This window comes from Chiloscyllium plagiosum, unplaced genomic scaffold (assembly GCF_037043375.1).
Source record: "Chiloscyllium plagiosum isolate Xiang-an unplaced genomic scaffold, Cpla_swu_hap1 HiC_scaffold_55, whole genome shotgun sequence".
NCBI classification, from domain to species: Eukaryota; Metazoa; Chordata; class Chondrichthyes; order Orectolobiformes; family Hemiscylliidae; genus Chiloscyllium; species Chiloscyllium plagiosum.
Genome location: NW_028270194.1, coordinates 594,304 through 608,740, shown reverse-complemented (window position 1 = coordinate 608,740; position 14,437 = coordinate 594,304). Strand labels below are relative to the sequence as shown.

Genomic DNA, 14,437 nt, shown 5'->3' with positions numbered 1-14,437 from the left:
GAATGCGCACTCTTTCCAAAAAGCAGCTGAGGCCCCTTCGAGCCGGCGATCTAAGGAATGACAGATTTGCGACAGACTACAGTCCTCCGCTCTACCAGCTGAGCTATCGAAGGAGAACCCAGCAGTGGCTGTCCCTTGCTGATGCTTTGCCGCGCTCCTCCACTAATGTCACGCTGTTGTCTCCCTGAAAATCTGTCACTCTGGGAGATCCTGAGCCACTGGCTGATCTCCACAGCTTCGGCCAGTGCTGGCATGAAGAAATCGTCTTGAGTGCTCATCCGAAACTGCCAGATTCTACCGGTACAGTACCTGACTCGCAGCTTCATGTACACGTCAGGTTAGGGTTTGGGCCGCAACTTACCGACTGGTTCAAGTTGCCTCCCAACACGTCCAGGACGTGCCCGCTGACCTCAGGCAGCTCACCCACCGCCGGTGTGATCCTTTCAAGGAGCTGACTTTCACCCGCAGAGATAAAAACGTCAACGCCGCTGGCGTTTGCCTTCGCCGCGCAGCTCGACTTTCTTCCTACGCTGGACCGGGCTGTCGCTCACGCGTGAAGCTTTTGATCTTTCGGGACCACTCTCAGGGAGACGGCGTACGCAAACGGTATTCCGGCTGCTGCAGACCAGCCGAGTGAGAGGTTGCACTTGCCGTTTTAAAAGCAAGTGGAGAATGCGGGCATCGATCCCGCTACCTCTCGCATGCAAAGCGAGCGCTCTACCATTTGAGCTAATCCCCCAGTTGGACAGCCAGCCCTGACTTCACTCCTTCCGCAGTGGATCCTAAGCAGCCACGCTCCGGGATGTGCAGGAAATTCTCTCATCCGTCGGACGGCTGAGACCAAACATTGCTGATGCCGGTCTCGGTGAAACGACCAACTTGTCGGAGGAGCAGCAGCGGCAGCTGGTGGACTCAGGCGAGGCGGAACGACACATGGACGAGGAAAGAAGTGCTGAGGAGATGGCAATTGCTGACTGGAGGTCGAAACGACTTCAACCTTGGCGCAGCCACCACGAGCGTGAGGTGACGTCGCAGGGCCCCGCCTGACTGATAGAAGACTTCATTTGGTTGCAGTGAGCACAAAGCGCTTTTGTGTGTTGGGGTTGAAAAAAGGGCACCCTGCTGGCCGTCAGCTGCAACCGCGGCAGGGAGACAGCTGACTCGTTGCAGAGAGGCAAGGGTGTGTGCCGATGCGTCCTGAAAGCGTTGTCGCGTTTTCAGCTCATCTGTGTTGCTGTGGCCCGCGTGCTGGTGAATGCGCACTCTTTCCAAAAAGCAGCCGAGGCTCCTTCGAGCCGGCGATCTAAGGAACGACAGATTTGCGACAGACCACAGTCCTCCGCTCTACCAGCTGAGCTATCGAAGGAGAGCCCAGCAGTGCCTCTCCCTTGCTGATGCTTTGCTGCGCACCTCCACTAATGTCACGCCATTGTCTCCCTGAAAATCTGTCACTCTGGGAGATCCTGAGCCACTGGCTGATCTCCACAGATTCGGCCTGTGCTGGCATGAAAAAATCGTCTTGAGTGCTGATCCGAAACTGCCAGATTCTGCCGGTACAGTACCTGACTCTCGCAGCTTCACGTACACGTCAGGTTAGGGTTTGGGCCGCAGCTTACCGACTGGTTCAAGTTGCCTCCCAACACGTCCGGACGTGCTGCCCGCTGACCTCAGGCAGCTACACCCACCGCCGGTGTGATCCTTTCAAGGAGCTGACTTTCACCCGCAGAGATAAAAACGTCAACGCCGCTGGCGTTTGCCTTCGCCGCGCAGCTCGACTTTCTTCCTACGCTGGACCGGCCTGTCGCTCACGCGTGAAGCTTTTGATCTTTCGGGACCACTCTCAGGGAGGCGGCGTACGCAAACGGTATTCCGGCTGCTGCAGACCAGCCGAGTGAGAGGTTGCACTTGCCGTTTTAAAAGCAAGTGGAGAATGCGGGCATCGATCCCGCTACCTCTCGCCTGCAAAGCGAGCGCTCTACCATTTGAGCTAATCCCCCAGTCGGACAGCCAGCCCTGACTTCACTCCTTCCGCAGTGGATCCTAAGCAGCCACGCTCCGGGATGTGCAGGAAATTCTCTCATCCGTCGGACGGCTGAGACCAAACATTGCTGATGCCGGTCTCGGTGAAACGACCAACTTGTCGGATGAGCAGCAGCGGCAGCTGGTGGACTCAGGCGAGGCGGAACGACACATGGACGAGGAAAGAAGTGCTGAGGAGATGGCAATTGCTGACTGGAGGTCGAAACGACTTCAACCTTGGCGCAGCCACCACGAGCGTGAGGTGACGTCGCAGGGCCCCGCCTGACTGATAGAAGACTTCATTTGGTTGCAGTGAGCACAAAGCGCTTTTGTGTGTTGGGGTTGAAAAAAGGGCACCCTGCTGGCCGTCAGCTGCAACCGCGGCAGGGAGACAGCTGACTCGTTGCAGAGAGGCAAGGGTGTGTGCCGATGCGTCCTGAAAGCGTTGTCGCGTTTTCAGCTCATCTGTGTTGCTGTGGCCCGCGTGCTGGTGAATGCGCACTCTTTCCAAAAAGCAGCCGAGGCTCCTTCGAGCCGGCGATCTAAGGAACGACAGATTTGCGACAGACCACAGTCCTCCGCTCTACCAGCTGAGCTATCGAAGGAGAGCCCAGCAGTGCCTCTCCCTTGCTGATGCTTTGCTGCGCACCTCCACTAATGTCACGCCATTGTCTCCCTGAAAATCTGTCACTCTGGGAGATCCTGAGCCACTGGCTGATCTCCACAGATTCGGCCTGTGCTGGCATGAAAAAATCGTCTTGAGTGCTGATCCGAAACTGCCAGATTCTGCCGGTACAGTACCTGACTCTCGCAGCTTCACGTACACGTCAGGTTAGGGTTTGGGCCGCAGCTTACCGACTGGTTCAAGTTGCCTCCCAACACGTCCGGACGTGCTGCCCGCTGACCTCAGGCAGCTACACCCACCGCCGGTGTGATCCTTTCAAGGAGCTGACTTTCACCCGCAGAGATAAAAACGTCAACGCCGCTGGCGTTTGCCTTCGCCGCGCAGCTCGACTTTCTTCCTACGCTGGACCGGCCTGTCGCTCACGCGTGAAGCTTTTGATCTTTCGGGACCACTCTCAGGGAGGCGGCGTACGCAAACGGTATTCCGGCTGCTGCAGACCAGCCGAGTGAGAGGTTGCACTTGCCGTTTTAAAAGCAAGTGGAGAATGCGGGCATCGATCCCGCTACCTCTCGCCTGCAAAGCGAGCGCTCTACCATTTGAGCTAATCCCCCAGTCGGACAGCCAGCCCTGACTTCACTCCTTCCGCAGTGGATCCTAAGCAGCCACGCTCCGGGATGTGCAGGAAATTCTCTCATCCGTCGGACGGCTGAGACCAAACATTGCTGATGCCGGTCTCGGTGAAACGACCAACTTGTCGGATGAGCAGCAGCGGCAGCTGGTGGACTCAGGCGAGGCGGAACGACACATGGACGAGGAAAGAAGTGCTGAGGAGATGGCAATTGCTGACTGGAGGTCGAAACGACTTCAACCTTGGCGCAGCCACCACGAGCGTGAGGTGACGTCGCAGGGCCCCGCCTGACTGATAGAAGACTTCATTTGGTTGCAGTGAGCACAAAGCGCTTTTGTGTGTTGGGGTTGAAAAAAGGGCACCCTGCTGGCCGTCAGCTGCAACCGCGGCAGGGAGACAGCTGACTCGTTGTAGAGAGGCAAGGGTGTGTGCCGATGCGTCCTGAAAGCGTTGTCGCGTTTTCAGCTCATCTGTGTTGCTGTGGCCCGCGTGCTGGTGAATGCGCACTCTTTCCAAAAAGCAGCCGAGGCTCCTTCGAGCCGGCGATCTAAGGAACGACAGATTTGCGACAGACCACAGTCCTCCGCTCTACCAGCTGAGCTATCGAAGGAGAGCCCAGCAGTGCCTCTCCCTTGCTGATGCTTTGCTGCGCACCTCCACTAATGTCACGCCATTGTCTCCCTGAAAATCTGTCACTCTGGGAGATCCTGAGCCACTGGCTGATCTCCACAGATTCGGCCTGTGCTGGCATGAAAAAATCGTCTTGAGTGCTGATCCGAAACTGCCAGATTCTGCCGGTACAGTACCTGACTCTCGCAGCTTCACGTACACGTCAGGTTAGGGTTTGGGCCGCAGCTTACCGACTGGTTCAAGTTGCCTCCCAACACGTCCGGACGTGCTGCCCGCTGACCTCAGGCAGCTACACCCACCGCCGGTGTGATCCTTTCAAGGAGCTGACTTTCACCCGCAGAGATAAAAACGTCAACGCCGCTGGCGTTTGCCTTCGCCGCGCAGCTCGACTTTCTTCCTACGCTGGACCGGCCTGTCGCTCACGCGTGAAGCTTTTGATCTTTCGGGACCACTCTCAGGGAGGCGGCGTACGCAAACGGTATTCCGGCTGCTGCAGACCAGCCGAGTGAGAGGTTGCACTTGCCGTTTTAAAAGCAAGTGGAGAATGCGGGCATCGATCCCGCTACCTCTCGCCTGCAAAGCGAGCGCTCTACCATTTGAGCTAATCCCCCAGTCGGACAGCCAGCCCTGACTTCACTCCTTCCGCAGTGGATCCTAAGCAGCCACGCTCCGGGATGTGCAGGAAATTCTCTCATCCGTCGGACGGCTGAGACCAAACATTGCTGATGCCGGTCTCGGTGAAACGACCAACTTGTCGGAGGAGCAGCAGCGGCAGCTGGTGGACTCAGGCGAGGCGGAACGACACATGGACGAGGAAAGAAGTGCTGAGGAGATGGCAATTGCTGACTGGAGGTCGAAACGACTTCAACCTTGGCGCAGCCACCACGAGCGTGAGGTGACGTCGCAGGGCCCCGCCTGACTGATAGAAGACTTCATTTGGTTGCAGTGAGCACAAAGCGCTTTTGTGTGTTGGGGTTGAAAAAAGGGCACCCTGCTGGCCGTCAGCTGCAACCGCGGCAGGGAGACAGCTGACTCGTTGCAGAGAGGCAAGGGTGTGTGCCGATGCGTCCTGAAAGCGTTGTCGCGTTTTCAGCTCATCTGTGTTGCTGTGGCCCGCGTGCTGGTGAATGCGCACTCTTTCCAAAAAGCAGCCGAGGCTCCTTCGAGCCGGCGATCTAAGGAACGACAGATTTGCGACAGACCACAGTCCTCCGCTCTACCAGCTGAGCTATCGAAGGAGAGCCCAGCAGTGCCTCTCCCTTGCTGATGCTTTGCTGCGCACCTCCACTAATGTCACGCCATTGTCTCCCTGAAAATCTGTCACTCTGGGAGATCCTGAGCCACTGGCTGATCTCCACAGCTTCGGCCAGTGCTGGCATGAAGAAATCGTCTTGAGTGCTCATCCGAAACTGCCAGATTCTACCGGTACAGTACCTGACTCGCAGCTTCATGTACACGTCAGGTTAGGGTTTGGGCCGCAACTTACCGACTGGTTCAAGTTGCCTCCCAACACGTCCAGGACGTGCCCGCTGACCTCAGGCAGCTCACCCACCGCCGGTGTGATCCTTTCAAGGAGCTGACTTTCACCCGAAGAGAAAAAAACGTCAACGCCGCTGGCGTTTGCCTTCGCCGCGCAGCTCGACTTTCTTCCTACGCTGCACCCTGAAATGGCGGGACCGGCCTATTGCTCACGCGTGAAGCTTTTGATCTTTCGGGACCACTCTCAGGGAGGCGGCGTACGCAAACGGTGTTCCGGCTGCTGCAAACCAGCCGAGTGAGAGGTTGCACTTGCCGTTTTAAAAGTAAGTGGAGAATGCGGGCATCGATCCCGCTACCTCTCGCATGCGAAGCAAGCGCTCTACCATTTGAGCTAATCCCCCCATTGACCAGCAGGCCCTGCTTTCACTACTTCCGCAGTGGATCCTGAGCACTCACGCTCCGGGATGTGCAGGAAATCCTCTCATCTGTCGGACGGCTGAGACCAAACATTGCTGATGCCAGTCTCGATGAAACAACCAACCTGTCGGAGGAGCAGCAGCGGCAGCTGGTGGACTCAGGCGAGGCGGAAGGCCACATGGACGAGGAAAGACGTGCTGAGGAGATGGCAATTGCTGATTGGAGGTCGAAATGACTTCAACCTTGGCGCAGCCACCACGAGCGTGAGGTGACGTCGCAGGGCCCCGCCTGACTGATAGAAGACTTCATTTGGTTGCAGTGAGCACAAAGCGCTTTTGTGTGTTGGGGTTGAAAAAAGGGCACCCTGCTGGCCGTCAGCTGCAACCGCGGCAGGGAGACAGCTGACTCGTTGCAGAGAGGCAAGGGTGTGTGCCGATGCGTCCTGAAAGCGTTGTCGCGTTTTCAGCTCATCTGTGTTGCTGTGGCCCGCGTGCTGGTGAATGCGCACTCTTTCCAAAAAGCAGCTGAGGCCCCTTCGAGCCGGCGATCTAAGGAACGACAGATTTGCGACAGACCACAGTCCTCCGCTCTACCAGCTGAGCTATCGAAGGAGAGCCCAGCAGTGCCTCTCCCTTGCTGATGCTTTGCTGCGCACCTCCACTAATGTCACGCCATTGTCTCCCTGAAAATCTGTCACTCTGGGAGATCCTGAGCCACTGGCTGATCTCCACAGATTCGGCCTGTGCTGGCATGAAAAAATCGTCTTGAGTGCTGATCCGAAACTGCCAGATTCTGCCGGTACAGTACCTGACTCTCGCAGCTTCACGTACACGTCAGGTTAGGGTTTGGGCCGCAGCTTACCGACTGGTTCAAGTTGCCTCCCAACACGTCCGGACGTGCTGCCCGCTGACCTCAGGCAGCTACACCCACCGCCGGTGTGATCCTTTCAAGGAGCTGACTTTCACCCGCAGAGATAAAAACGTCAACGCCGCTGGCGTTTGCCTTCGCCGCGCAGCTCGACTTTCTTCCTACGCTGGACCGGCCTGTCGCTCACGCGTGAAGCTTTTGATCTTTCGGGACCACTCTCAGGGAGGCGGCGTACGCAAACGGTATTCCGGCTGCTGCAGACCAGCCGAGTGAGAGGTTGCACTTGCCGTTTTAAAAGCAAGTGGAGAATGCGGGCATCGATCCCGCTACCTCTCGCCTGCAAAGCGAGCGCTCTACCATTTGAGCTAATCCCCCAGTCGGACAGCCAGCCCTGACTTCACTCCTTCCGCAGTGGATCCTAAGCAGCCACGCTCCGGGATGTGCAGGAAATTCTCTCATCCGTCGGACGGCTGAGACCAAACATTGCTGATGCCGGTCTCGGTGAAACGACCAACTTGTCGGAGGAGCAGCAGCGGCAGCTGGTGGACTCAGGCGAGGCGGAACGACACATGGACGAGGAAAGAAGTGCTGAGGAGATGGCAATTGCTGACTGGAGGTCGAAACGACTTCAACCTTGGCGCAGCCACCACGAGCGTGAGGTGACGTCGCAGGGCCCCGCCTGACTGATAGAAGACTTCATTTGGTTGCAGTGAGCACAAAGCGCTTTTGTGTGTTGGGGTTGAAAAAAGGGCACCCTGCTGGCCGTCAGCTGCAACCGCGGCAGGGAGACAGCTGACTCGTTGTAGAGAGGCAAGGGTGTGTGCCGATGCGTCCTGAAAGCGTTGTCGCGTTTTCAGCTCATCTGTGTTGCTGTGGCCCGCGTGCTGGTGAATGCGCACTCTTTCCAAAAAGCAGCCGAGGCTCCTTCGAGCCGGCGATCTAAGGAACGACAGATTTGCGACAGACCACAGTCCTCCGCTCTACCAGCTGAGCTATCGAAGGAGAGCCCAGCAGTGCCTCTCCCTTGCTGATGCTTTGCTGCGCACCTCCACTAATGTCACGCCATTGTCTCCCTGAAAATCTGTCACTCTGGGAGATCCTGAGCCACTGGCTGATCTCCACAGCTTCGGCCAGTGCTGGCATGAAGAAATCGTCTTGAGTGCTCATCCGAAACTGCCAGATTCTACCGGTACAGTACCTGACTCGCAGCTTCATGTACACGTCAGGTTAGGGTTTGGGCCGCAACTTACCGACTGGTTCAAGTTGCCTCCCAACACGTCCAGGACGTGCCCGCTGACCTCAGGCAGCTCACCCACCGCCGGTGTGATCCTTTCAAGGAGCTGACTTTCACCCGAAGAGAAAAAAACGTCAACGCCGCTGGCGTTTGCCTTCGCCGCGCAGCTCGACTTTCTTCCTACGCTGCACCCTGAAATGGCGGGACCGGCCTATTGCTCACGCGTGAAGCTTTTGATCTTTCGGGACCACTCTCAGGGAGGCGGCGTACGCAAACGGTGTTCCGGCTGCTGCAAACCAGCCGAGTGAGAGTTTGCACTTGCCGTTTTAAAAGTAAGTGGAGAATGCGGGCATCGATCCCGCTACCTCTCGCATGCGAAGCAAGCGCTCTACCATTTGAGCTAATCCCCCCATTGACCAGCAGGCCCTGCTTTCACTACTTCCGCAGTGGATCCTGAGCACTCACGCTCCGGGATGTGCAGGAAATCCTCTCATCTGTCGGACGGCTGAGACCAAACATTGCTGATGCCAGTCTCGATGAAACAACCAACCTGTCGGAGGAGCAGCAGCGGCAGCTGGTGGACTCAGGCGAGGCGGAAGGCCACATGGACGAGGAAAGACGTGCTGAGGAGATGGCAATTGCTGATTGGAGGTCGAAATGACTTCAACCTTGGCGCAGCCACCACGAGCGTGAGGTGACGTCGCAGGGCCCCGCCTGACTGATAGAAGACTTCATTTGGTTGCAGTGAGCACAAAGTGCTTTTGTGCGTTTGTGTTGAAAAAAGCAGAGGAAGTCTGGAGAGGAATGCAGTGGTGTTTGTCGAGGTTCGTCCCGAGCAGCGCCGTGACGCGGGACTCCGTGCTCTACGGCCTGTTCCCCGGGACGCACACCAAGACGAACATCAACTGTGCCTGGAGGATCAGCAACTCGGTGAAGGACGCTCTCTGGGTGATCCGAAACCTGCTGATCTTCCAGCTGAAGGAGTTGACCACGACTGAGTGCTGCAGACTGGCACATTCCAAGGTCCAGGACTACGTGTTGAGGGATGCGCTGAAGCTTGGGGCAGCTGCTGCCAAGGCGCGGTGGGGAAAGACCACTGTGTAAAGTCTGCCTGCCTAACGAAGAACAGGGGGCCCATGCAGTCATTTGGGCTCTGCTGACGCCTCAGCTATTTGTATGGGCATATGATTGAAAAATGTACAGACCTGTATAAAAATGATAAATTCTGATCTCTGTATCTACATGTTTACATAAGTATGGCATGACCAACTGTACAGACCATCAAATTATTTTATGAATAAAGTATATTTTTGAAATTAAAAAAAAGTTGAAAAAAGGCACCCTGCTGGCCGTCAGCTGCAGCCGCGGCAGGGAGACAGCTGACTGGTTGCAGAGGGGCAAGGGTGTGTGCCGATGCGTCCTGAAAGCGTTGTCGCGTTTTCAGCTCATCTGTGTTACTGTGGCCCGCGTGCTGGTGAATGCGCACTCTTTCCAAAAAGCAGCCGAGGCTCCTTCGAGCCGGCGATCTAAGGAATGACAGATTTGCGACAGACTACAGTCCTCCGCTCTACCAGCTGAGCTATCGAAGGAGAGCCCAGCAGTGCCTCTCCCTTGCTGATGCTTTGCTGCGCACCTCCACTAATGTCACGCCATTGTCTCCCTGAAAATCTGTCACTCTGGGAGATCCTGAGCCACTGGCTGATCTCCACAGATTCGGCCTGTGCTGGCATGAAAAAATCGTCTTGAGTGCTGATCCGAAACTGCCAGATTCTGCCGGTACAGTACCTGACTCTCGCAGCTTCACGTACACGTCAGGTTAGGGTTTGGGCCGCAGCTTACCGACTGGTTCAAGTTGCCTCCCAACACGTCCGGACGTGCTGCCCGCTGACCTCAGGCAGCTACACCCACCGCCGGTGTGATCCTTTCAAGGAGCTGACTTTCACCCGCAGAGATAAAAACGTCAACGCCGCTGGCGTTTGCCTTCGCCGCGCAGCTCGACTTTCTTCCTACGCTGGACCGGCCTGTCGCTCACGCGTGAAGCTTTTGATCTTTCGGGACCACTCTCAGGGAGGCGGCGTACGCAAACGGTATTCCGGCTGCTGCAGACCAGCCGAGTGAGAGGTTGCACTTGCCGTTTTAAAAGCAAGTGGAGAATGCGGGCATCGATCCCGCTACCTCTCGCCTGCAAAGCGAGCGCTCTACCATTTGAGCTAATCCCCCAGTCGGACAGCCAGCCCTGACTTCACTCCTTCCGCAGTGGATCCTAAGCAGCCACGCTCCGGGATGTGCAGGAAATTCTCTCATCCGTCGGACGGCTGAGACCAAACATTGCTGATGCCGGTCTCGGTGAAACGACCAACTTGTCGGAGGAGCAGCAGCGGCAGCTGGTGGACTCAGGCGAGGCGGAACGACACATGGACGAGGAAAGAAGTGCTGAGGAGATGGCAATTGCTGACTGGAGGTCGAAACGACTTCAACCTTGGCGCAGCCACCACGAGCGTGAGGTGACGTCGCAGGGCCCCGCCTGACTGATAGAAGACTTCATTTGGTTGCAGTGAGCACAAAGCGCTTTTGTGTGTTGGGGTTGAAAAAAGGGCACCCTGCTGGCCGTCAGCTGCAACCGCGGCAGGGAGACAGCTGACTCGTTGCAGAGAGGCAAGGGTGTGTGCCGATGCGTCCTGAAAGCGTTGTCGCGTTTTCAGCTCATCTGTGTTGCTGTGGCCCGCGTGCTGGTGAATGCGCACTCTTTCCAAAAAGCAGCCGAGGCTCCTTCGAGCCGGCGATCTAAGGAACGACAGATTTGCGACAGACCACAGTCCTCCGCTCTACCAGCTGAGCTATCGAAGGAGAGCCCAGCAGTGCCTCTCCCTTGCTGATGCTTTGCTGCGCACCTCCACTAATGTCACGCCATTGTCTCCCTGAAAATCTGTCACTCTGGGAGATCCTGAGCCACTGGCTGATCTCCACAGCTTCGGCCAGTGCTGGCATGAAGAAATCGTCTTGAGTGCTCATCCGAAACTGCCAGATTCTACCGGTACAGTACCTGACTCGCAGCTTCATGTACACGTCAGGTTAGGGTTTGGGCCGCAACTTACCGACTGGTTCAAGTTGCCTCCCAACACGTCCAGGACGTGCCCGCTGACCTCAGGCAGCTCACCCACCGCCGGTGTGATCCTTTCAAGGAGCTGACTTTCACCCGAAGAGAAAAAAACGTCAACGCCGCTGGCGTTTGCCTTCGCCGCGCAGCTCGACTTTCTTCCTACGCTGCACCCTGAAATGGCGGGACCGGCCTATTGCTCACGCGTGAAGCTTTTGATCTTTCGGGACCACTCTCAGGGAGGCGGCGTACGCAAACGGTGTTCCGGCTGCTGCAAACCAGCCGAGTGAGAGGTTGCACTTGCCGTTTTAAAAGTAAGTGGAGAATGCGGGCATCGATCCCGCTACCTCTCGCATGCGAAGCAAGCGCTCTACCATTTGAGCTAATCCCCCCATTGACCAGCAGGCCCTGCTTTCACTACTTCCGCAGTGGATCCTGAGCACTCACGCTCCGGGATGTGCAGGAAATCCTCTCATCTGTCGGACGGCTGAGACCAAACATTGCTGATGCCAGTCTCGATGAAACAACCAACCTGTCGGAGGAGCAGCAGCGGCAGCTGGTGGACTCAGGCGAGGCGGAAGGCCACATGGACGAGGAAAGACGTGCTGAGGAGATGGCAATTGCTGATTGGAGGTCGAAATGACTTCAACCTTGGCGCAGCCACCACGAGCGTGAGGTGACGTCGCAGGGCCCCGCCTGACTGATAGAAGACTTCATTTGGTTGCAGTGAGCACAAAGCGCTTTTGTGTGTTGGGGTTGAAAAAAGGGCACCCTGCTGGCCGTCAGCTGCAACCGCGGCAGGGAGACAGCTGACTCGTTGCAGAGAGGCAAGGGTGTGTGCCGATGCGTCCTGAAAGCGTTGTCGCGTTTTCAGCTCATCTGTGTTGCTGTGGCCCGCGTGCTGGTGAATGCGCACTCTTTCCAAAAAGCAGCTGAGGCCCCTTCGAGCCGGCGATCTAAGGAACGACAGATTTGCGACAGACCACAGTCCTCCGCTCTACCAGCTGAGCTATCGAAGGAGAGCCCAGCAGTGCCTCTCCCTTGCTGATGCTTTGCTGCGCACCTCCACTAATGTCACGCCATTGTCTCCCTGAAAATCTGTCACTCTGGGAGATCCTGAGCCACTGGCTGATCTCCACAGATTCGGCCTGTGCTGGCATGAAAAAATCGTCTTGAGTGCTGATCCGAAACTGCCAGATTCTGCCGGTACAGTACCTGACTCTCGCAGCTTCACGTACACGTCAGGTTAGGGTTTGGGCCGCAGCTTACCGACTGGTTCAAGTTGCCTCCCAACACGTCCGGACGTGCTGCCCGCTGACCTCAGGCAGCTACACCCACCGCCGGTGTGATCCTTTCAAGGAGCTGACTTTCACCCGCAGAGATAAAAACGTCAACGCCGCTGGCGTTTGCCTTCGCCGCGCAGCTCGACTTTCTTCCTACGCTGGACCGGCCTGTCGCTCACGCGTGAAGCTTTTGATCTTTCGGGACCACTCTCAGGGAGGCGGCGTACGCAAACGGTATTCCGGCTGCTGCAGACCAGCCGAGTGAGAGGTTGCACTTGCCGTTTTAAAAGCAAGTGGAGAATGCGGGCATCGATCCCGCTACCTCTCGCCTGCAAAGCGAGCGCTCTACCATTTGAGCTAATCCCCCAGTCGGACAGCCAGCCCTGACTTCACTCCTTCCGCAGTGGATCCTAAGCAGCCACGCTCCGGGATGTGCAGGAAATTCTCTCATCCGTCGGACGGCTGAGACCAAACATTGCTGATGCCGGTCTCGGTGAAACGACCAACTTGTCGGAGGAGCAGCAGCGGCAGCTGGTGGACTCAGGCGAGGCGGAACGACACATGGACGAGGAAAGAAGTGCTGAGGAGATGGCAATTGCTGACTGGAGGTCGAAACGACTTCAACCTTGGCGCAGCCACCACGAGCGTGAGGTGACGTCGCAGGGCCCCGCCTGACTGATAGAAGACTTCATTTGGTTGCAGTGAGCACAAAGCGCTTTTGTGTGTTGGGGTTGAAAAAAGGGCACCCTGCTGGCCGTCAGCTGCAACCGCGGCAGGGAGACAGCTGACTCGTTGTAGAGAGGCAAGGGTGTGTGCCGATGCGTCCTGAAAGCGTTGTCGCGTTTTCAGCTCATCTGTGTTGCTGTGGCCCGCGTGCTGGTGAATGCGCACTCTTTCCAAAAAGCAGCCGAGGCTCCTTCGAGCCGGCGATCTAAGGAACGACAGATTTGCGACAGACCACAGTCCTCCGCTCTACCAGCTGAGCTATCGAAGGAGAGCCCAGCAGTGCCTCTCCCTTGCTGATGCTTTGCTGCGCACCTCCACTAATGTCACGCCATTGTCTCCCTGAAAATCTGTCACTCTGGGAGATCCTGAGCCACTGGCTGATCTCCACAGCTTCGGCCAGTGCTGGCATGAAGAAATCGTCTTGAGTGCTCATCCGAAACTGCCAGATTCTACCGGTACAGTACCTGACTCGCAGCTTCATGTACACGTCAGGTTAGGGTTTGGGCCGCAACTTACCGACTGGTTCAAGTTGCCTCCCAACACGTCCAGGACGTGCCCGCTGACCTCAGGCAGCTCACCCACCGCCGGTGTGATCCTTTCAAGGAGCTGACTTTCACCCGAAGAGAAAAAAACGTCAACGCCGCTGGCGTTTGCCTTCGCCGCGCAGCTCGACTTTCTTCCTACGCTGCACCCTGAAATGGCGGGACCGGCCTATTGCTCACGCGTGAAGCTTTTGATCTTTCGGGACCACTCTCAGGGAGGCGGCGTACGCAAACGGTGTTCCGGCTGCTGCAAACCAGCCGAGTGAGAGTTTGCACTTGCCGTTTTAAAAGTAAGTGGAGAATGCGGGCATCGATCCCGCTACCTCTCGCATGCGAAGCAAGCGCTCTACCATTTGAGCTAATCCCCCCATTGACCAGCAGGCCCTGCTTTCACTACTTCCGCAGTGGATCCTGAGCACTCACGCTCCGGGATGTGCAGGAAATCCTCTCATCTGTCGGACGGCTGAGACCAAACATTGCTGATGCCAGTCTCGATGAAACAACCAACCTGTCGGAGGAGCAGCAGCGGCAGCTGGTGGACTCAGGCGAGGCGGAAGGCCACATGGACGAGGAAAGACGTGCTGAGGAGATGGCAATTGCTGATTGGAGGTCGAAATGACTTCAACCTTGGCGCAGCCACCACGAGCGTGAGGTGACGTCGCAGGGCCCCGCCTGACTGATAGAAGACTTCATTTGGTTGCAGTGAGCACAAAGTGCTTTTGTGCGTTTGTGTTGAAAAAAGCAGAGGAAGTCTGGAGAGGAATGCAGTGGTGTTTGTCGAGGTTCGTCCCGAGCAGCGCCGTGACGCGGGACTCCGTGCTCTACGGCCTGTTCCCCGGGACGCACACCAAGACGAACATCAACTGTGCCTGGAGGATCAGCAACTCGGT

At 56.9% G+C, this 14,437-nt stretch overlaps 1 non-coding gene across 1 annotated transcript; it reads right to left on the bottom strand.

The window, feature by feature from the left end:
• Positions 1-666: 666 nt before the first annotated feature.
• On the bottom strand, positions 667-739 carry trnaa-ugc (transfer RNA alanine (anticodon UGC)). The gene has a single exon. It is a non-coding gene; the product is annotated as a tRNA-Ala (tRNA).
• Positions 740-14,437: the final 13,698 nt, after the last annotated feature.